This window comes from Motacilla alba, chromosome 4A, assembly GCF_015832195.1.
Source record: "Motacilla alba alba isolate MOTALB_02 chromosome 4A, Motacilla_alba_V1.0_pri, whole genome shotgun sequence".
NCBI lineage: Eukaryota > Metazoa > Chordata > Aves > Passeriformes > Motacillidae > Motacilla > Motacilla alba.
Window position 1 is genome coordinate 6,208,527 of NC_052045.1, and position 7,756 is coordinate 6,216,282.

The window sequence follows — 7,756 nt, forward strand, 5'->3', positions numbered from 1 at the left end:
GCAGCCAGGTCAGGATCGGGCTCTGCTCCCAGGGAACAGGGACAGGATGAGAGGACACGGCCTCAAGCAGTGCCAGGGGAGGTTCAGTTGGATATTAGGGGTAATTTCTTCCCCAGAAAGTTGGTGAGGCACTGAGAGAGGCTCCCCAGGGCAGTGGCGGAGTCTCCATCCCTGGAGGGATTTAACAGATGTCCTCTGGAAGAGTTACAGCAAAGGAGTTTAGGGGAGATCGAGTGCCTTGGAGATGAATTTCCATCTGTAGGTAACAGTACCCCCTTGGGCTGGTGCTCTCTGTGCATCCGTGTGTGTCCCCAGCACAGCCCCCAGCACACAGATGGCTCCTGGCCGGAGCAGGGATGAGCCAGCAGCGGTAACGTTATCCTTGCTGCAGATGGAATTGCATTTACTGATATTCAGACCCAGGAGGGCCCATGCTGAACTCTCTGGACTGATCTGCAGGGAGGGGAGGGCTGCTCCGAGTGGGAAAATGAGCCAAGGAATGCTGATCCGTACAAAGCCTTCCCGGGTACCCCACTCCACGCAGCTCCTGCTGTCCTGCTTCCAGGCCATCCCACTGTGGGTGAAATGGAGAAGCCCTTGAGGAATTTTAAAGTCTGCAGGAAATACCTGAAGCTCTGTGCAGCAGGAAATGGAAGTGGAGGAGGTTGAGTGGCCATGAGGGCCGGGACACTGGCCCAGAGCATCCTCAGTCTGCTGTGGCTAAGGCTGTGGAGGCAAAGGGATTATCCACAGCTGGTGAGACAAAGGAAAAAGATCTCCTTTAAGAGAAGGGGAAAGATTCTCTGCAGTCACTCACAGAATCCCTGGTTGGATAATCCCGTGGGGAGAGGGGAAATGTGCTGCTGGTGCCAATGGGGATCATTTATGGGTGAAGTTATTGGTGATTTATGTTTCCACTGAGCTGGATGAGAGCAGAAATCCGTGGAGAAATGGAGGCAGAGGCCAGGAGACTTGGCGGGGCATCTCTTCCCCATGCCCCACTTTGTAAGGCTCTATTCCCAGCTCAGCTGCTCTCCTCCTGATCCCTGTTCCTGCCATCCCAATGGATGGATGAGCTTGGAAGTGGCTCCAGCCTGCCCAGAGCATGTCCCACAGGCACTACCAGAATCCTGTCTCCAGACGTGTCCAGCTCTTCTGGCCACCAGACCGACTTGAGACCCTCTGGGGAGAACAGACAGCAGTGCCTTGGGAGGAGGAGGAGGAGGAAGAGGAAGGGGAGGAGGAGGAGGAGGAGGAGGAGGGCAGCAGGGTGAGGACACACATCTGCTGCTGGGAGCCTGTTGGGAACTGAGCACCCCCTCACCCTCTGGTCTCCTCATCAGTGACGAACACGTGCACCAAGGGCCACCGCAATGAAATATATATTTATAACAATCATCATTATTATTCTTTCATCAATTTTCTCTCCCGTGGATGGAGCCTGGCAGAGACTTCAGAGCAGGCAGAACTGCTAAAGCAGAAAGTAATGGTGCCCCCAGGACGAATAAACGGAGCACTTCAAACCAGCAGATGCTGCGGAAAGCCCCAGCGCAGGAAATATCTGCGGAATGAATCGGGAGCTTTATGGAGCTAGGGCTGAAGGGCTGCAGGAAAGTTCACCAGCCCAGGAGGGGAAGGAAATAGGAAGGACCAGGAGCTGGCATCTCCTAGTGTGGGGCTGGCACCCTGGGGAGTGGGGCCGGCACCTCAGGGTGTGGGATGGAATCCCTTGATTGTTTAGGGTCTGACGTCAGCCCTGATAGGAAAGAGGAGCAGTTCCCTGCTCATGGGTGCCCCAAATCATCTCTGCAGGAACCAGTTCAGTGAAACCCCAGGAAAAGCTGAGGGGTCCCAGATGGGCACAGGCTCCACCCTGAGGAAGGAAGGAGAGGGCTCTGACGGGGACAGGAGCTGAGGAGCAGTAACTGCAGCAGCATCCCTGGGACAATGGGAGGCCCCTGCTCCTGCCCCTCCTCACACTTTGCAGCTCCACTGATACCCACACTCCCAGCTCTGCTTTGGAGAGCCCTGGGCAGGGCCTCAGGAGATAGGACCCAAAGGACAGATGGCATCACTGACTGTGCACAGCCACTGCCACCACTGCTGCCCAGTGCCAGGAAAAAAAATCAATAAATCAAGAAAAACAAGGTTCCTGTCCTGAAAAGCCTTCAGACTCAGGCAATCCAGCAGCAGCTGGGACAAAGGCATTCCTGCATGTGCTGCTGAGGTTTGGCACGTGTCTCCTAGTTCCAGGTTGTTTTTTTTTTTTATAGTACATCATAAAATAATGTTCTATATTCTATATATTTTTATGGGCGGCAGGAGAGCAGTAGAAGGCAGGGATGGCAGGAGGCTGGCCAGGAGGAGGGAGGCTTGGGGAAAGAGTCTCCAGAGGAGCACCAAGGTGGACAAGTGCCCTGGAAGCAGGGCCTGGCTGGGGCAGAGGTATGGGAGAAGCACCTGGAGGAGGAATGGGTCAGGTTCAGCATGGCCGGAGCAGAGCAGGGGGACGGAGGGGTGGCTGGAGAGGGGGCATGGCCCTGGTCAGCTTTGCCCTGTGGGATGTGAGAGGAAATCCTACAGTGTGGGCTGGGATGAGGCTGTACCCTCCTGCAGCAAGAGCTGAGACATCGAGGGACTCACTCACATACTGGGTGCTGCGTTGTTCACAGACAGAAAAGCACAGAGGGATGGAGAAAAAAGCTCTGACAAATTGCCCTCAGCCCAGCCCTCAGGTCCCTCTGACATGGCCACAGGTGGGACTGCTGCTGCCCGGCTCTGGGAGAGAGGATGCACAGCATGGGGGAGATGGCACCATGGCATGGAGAAGATGGCACCATGGCATCAGGGTGATGGCACCACAGACAAACCCTTGGCTTTAGCCTGACGGCACAGGAGACTGACCTCTCCCAGACAGCCACCCCTTGGTGGCTGAGGGAACATGGACCAGTGACAGCAAGACCTGAAAATGGGTTTACAGGAAGTGAAATGTTTCTGGGAGTGGAAGAGCAAAGGGCTTTGGTGAGAGAATTCAGTGTCACACCAGATCTTCCCCACTTCTCTCCGGTGTCCCCAGGCCATTTAAGCAGTGGCCATTTAAGCACTTCTCTCCAGTGTCCCCAGGCCATTTAAGCATTTAAATGGTCCTGGGCCTGCTGTGTCCCCACAGCCCCACAGCCACGCGGTGCTGTGGCATTCATGCCGTGGGCTGGGCAGGGCCCGTGCGGAGCCAGCGCCCAGCTGGCACCCAGCCCTTGGCTGCACCATGGGCCTCATTAAAAGCTTAATTTTTCGATGTTCACTAACTTTACAGGCTCTTTCCTGGCACAGAGTGGAAACCTGCCTGTGGATCCCGGTGGTGTCTGCGGGCCGTGCTGCTGGAGCACGGCGTGCCGGGGCCTGCGCCGCCGCCGTGGGTGGCAGGGCCGTGGCCTGGAGCCCACCCGTCCGTGCCAGGCGTGTTCCTGCAGCCCTTCCTGGGCCATGCCCACCCGTCCGTGCCAGGCGTGTTCCTGCAGCCCTTCCTGGGCCATGCCCACCCGTCCGTGCCAGGCGTGTTCCTGCAGCCCTTCCTGGGCCATCATCCCCCATCCATCAGTGCCAGGCGTGTTCCTGCAGCCCCTCCCGGGCCATGCCCCTCCTGGTCCATGCCAGGCGTGTTCCTGCAGCCCTTCCTGGGCCATGCCCATCTATCCGTGCCAGGCGTGCTCCTGCAGCCCTTCTGGGCCATCCCCCTGCCTCTGCCCGTGCCAGGCGTGTTCCTGCAGCCCTTCCTGGGCCATGCCCACCCATCCGTGCCAGGCGTGTTCCTGCAGCCCCTCCTGGGCCATCCCCACGGCAGCCCAGGTGATTCTTTCTCTTTGCTCCCTGCCCCTGGGGCGGCTCCAATCCTTTGATTCCCGAGGCGTGTCAGGACACTTCAGCTGCTCCAGAAGATGCATGTAAACACAGCAATTAAAAAACGTGTTTCCAGGGGCTGTGCTGAGGCTAAAAATGGCACTGGGGTAGCCCAGAGAGAGAGAGAAGGGGTGCCACAATAACTGTTATTATTTTTTTAAGCCCCCAAGAGCTTACACCAGTGGGGATGGGGGCACAGACACACGTGGGAGGGAGCAAAGGCCTGGGGATGACACCCCCAGAAGACAGCAGGGAGGAGAACGTCTTGCTGTAGGGTCCAGGGAAGATTCTCTGACTGTTCAGGGAGGAAGGAAGGAGCACTTTTTAGATAAAGTGACTGGACTGCCTTGACAACCACATTGTTTATAAGTGGAAAGTTGGAGGATTTCAGAGAGAAAGTGTTATGAAGGTCATTTATTCTGTTTAGCTCTGCAGAGCAGCCAGGGCCTCACCATTCCTGGCCAGAGATGGAGTAGCTTGTGGATGTTCTCTCAGTAAAATACAGCTGGGCAAGGAAGGTCACTTCTTTCCTCCTCCCTTTACCGTTTCACACCTTTCTCTCACCCCAGCAGAGCTGCCTTTTGCTGTGTCACATGTTGACAGGTGCTACAGTTGAGGCCCAACCAGGGGAGCTTGGTAGGGAGGGGAAAGTGGTTTTGGCAGTGAAGCTGAGCAGAATCCAGTGTGGAACCTGCACTGGTCCCTTCTCTGCACAGCATCAGCTGCAGGGACTGCCACAGAGATGCTCTGGGGGGTGGTCCCTTGGTGCTCATGCAGCAGAGGGTCCCACTGACAGTGCTCAGCAAAGCTCTCATTAATGCACTCCTCACTCTGGATTGGGGGTGATCAGAGCCTGCTCTGGCCCCTCCTCACCCTCAGTCCTCCCCTCCAGCCCCATCTCCCTTCCCGGGGCTGTATTTATCTTTGCAGCTTTGAGGAGGAGTAGGAATGGGAGCAAGAGTGGTGGCTGCAGCAGGACTGGTGGCTGGAGCAGGAGTGGTGGCTCTTGCTGTGCCAGGCACACGAGCTCTCTCCAAGCCAGCTGGAGGAGAAAGAGCTCTTCCTCGGAGCACTCAGGCTGTGGCCAGCAGTTAATATCCCTCTGGCACGGTGCCCTGCCCAGGCAGGGTGGCAGGCTCTTCTTTTAATAACTTATTTATCTTTCCTTATTGCAGGAATGATGACAGTTTTCATTATTAAGCTGCTAGGTAATGGTGTAGCCTTTGGTGGGAGCTGACTCATCATCCCCTCTTTGCTGACACCTGGATTCAGTTCCCCAGGAGAGCTGTGACAGGAGCAGGATGAGCAGTGCCCGTCACTGCTGCAGCTCTGGGGCTGGCAGGGCGGGCACAGCCACTGGGCACACACACCGGCCACATGTCCTGTGAGGCTGGGGCTCCCCAGTGATGCTCCCTGTCCCCCAGTGCTGTCCCCCTCTCTGCTGTCCTGTTGTCCCTGCGTTCTGGAGAGGCTCCTGCCCCGAGGAGCTGGTGCATCCCTCGCCGTGGTGGTGCCACAGCAGGGACACTGGGGACATGGTGATGGGAAGGACAGGCAGTGCCACGACCCCAGCTCAGCCCCAGCACCCATGCAGGGGTGGCAGGGACATGAAGAGAGCTCTCCAGCTCCCCCCTTGCCCAAGGATTTGGAAACCACCAGCCCGCAGTGGTTGTGTGTGGGCACCATGGAGCTGGAGGGAAGCCATGGAACGGCTGGAGAGGCTCTCCCTGCCCTGCTCAGCCTGGTGCTCCTCTGGCCAGGGGGAGCTCCCTGGGGATGGTGACACGGGGGGGCTGGTGACACTTGGCATTGTGGCCATGCCAGCGGAACGAGGGCAGAGCAGAAGGGACACCTGGGACCCAGCCATGTGCCTGTGCCAGGAATGCAGCACTGCCACCATCACTGGGCTGTGCTGGCAGCAGCAGCAGTGATATATGAAATCAATTAAACATGACCCATTTTAAATTAGATGTACAAACACGCCTAAAGTTAAATGAGGGCTCTTTATAAAGAAAGAATGCAGTGTGGTACCACGTTAAATGAGAAACTCATGTACTTCCCAAGTGGGAGCTTCCCAGATTTGCACGTGGAGCTGCCTTTGCAAAGCAGCCCTTCTCCTGCTGCTGGGCAGAGGCAGGTTCCCACAACAGGGATGTCTGGCTGTGGGGACAGGGAACCACAGTGCCACGGCCACTGGTGGGGCTGGCAGCTCGGAGGGAGCCTCATCCTGCACCTCCAGAAGCCTTAAAGCCACTGCATGGTCCCCAGTGTGTGCCCAGCTCCTGTGCTGGGAGCTCCTGCTGCCCCCTCCTCACCCCCCAGCTGGACCCTGCTGCTGAGCTCGTCCATCCCTTCCAGACGCACACCTTGAATGCACACCTTGCTGCCCTTCCAGAGGGGAAGAAACCAGGAAAAAAGTGAACCAGTTTCTAATTATGCCTTGTTTGCTTTCATTTAGAGCTAATTCAGCCCACACAAAAGTTACTCACCCTATTAGAAGAAATACATATTTAAAAAAACCCCACAGATGCCTGATTCATTTTAGGCCGTAGAAATTAAATTGTGGCTATTTCCACCTTTCCCCCTCTGATTACAAACTATTTGCATCTCAAAACAAACTATCTTTAATTGGGACCAAAAGTTGCAGGGCTCTTCTCTCTGGTCTGGGTTGTGAAGCAAGTGGCACAGCCTTGAACTCTTCCAGGGAACTTCCACAGCTTCTCTGGGCTCCCTGTGCCAAGGCCTCACCACATGGGAAGAATTCCCACCTGACCCTTCTCCTTGTGTCTTGGGGTGGAAGGAAACCATTCTGTCCTGTCCCTCCATCCCTTGTCCCAAGTCCCTCTCCAGCTCTCTTGAAGCCCCTGTAGGCACTGGAAGGGGCTCCGAGGTCTCCCTGGAGCCTTCTCCAGGTGAACACCCCCAGCTCTCCCAGCCTGAGCTCTGCAGGAGCTCTGCCTGTGCTGGGGACACTGTGGATGTCCCTTTGGCCATGCTCCCAGAGCCTGTGTGGGACACGGGCAGGTGTGACTGCTCCCTCCTCTCCCCTGTGTTTTGGCTGTGGGCATTTTGACAGAATGGTTGTGAATGAGAATGATTTGCCAAGACTTTTCACTCATCCCAGCTCCCTGCTGTGTGTGGCTGGTGCAAGGCCTGGGCACCCAGTGCCCTCAGGCACCGGGCACTGCCCTGCTCCCACCCCCAGCAGCTCCAGCGTCTGGTTCCTGGGGGATATCAGAACACATTCCCGTGGAATAACATTCCAGAGATGTTTACAAGATGCATACAGAAAACAAATACACAAAAAGAGAATTTACTAAAAATAATGAACCTGAGAGGCTGCGGAACTCCTCGCCTGCCCTGCTGTTGCACAGTGCCCGGGGGGCTGCCCATGGACTGGGATGAGGCAGCCCTGCAGAGGTTTGGGAGAAGAATGGGGCTGTTTGCTTTTCCCATCCTCATGTGTCACGTTTGGAGCAGGGCATGGAGTTGGGAACAGCCATTCTCCCCGGGGTCAGGCTGCTGCAGGTCCCACCCTGCCCGCATCCCCCTCCCCACCTCCCTGTGCCCCCCAGGATGCTGCGCTCAGAATGGAGCATGAGGCAGCTCGGAAGTGCTGCGCCAGAGGAGGAAAAAGCAGCCTATTAATTAACAGCAAATGTACAGTTAATGGGGCTTTTTCCCTTCCTAAACAATTCATCAAAATGATTTCATCGAAATTTAGCTGATGGGGCGCGAAACGCAGCTGCTCTGTCCTGCTCTGCGCTTTTTCTGTCCTGGCAGGAGCAGAACGCTGAGAGTGCAGCCGCGGTTTGGGATTCATGGCGCTGCAGGATGGGGGCTCTGGGAGTGACTCAGT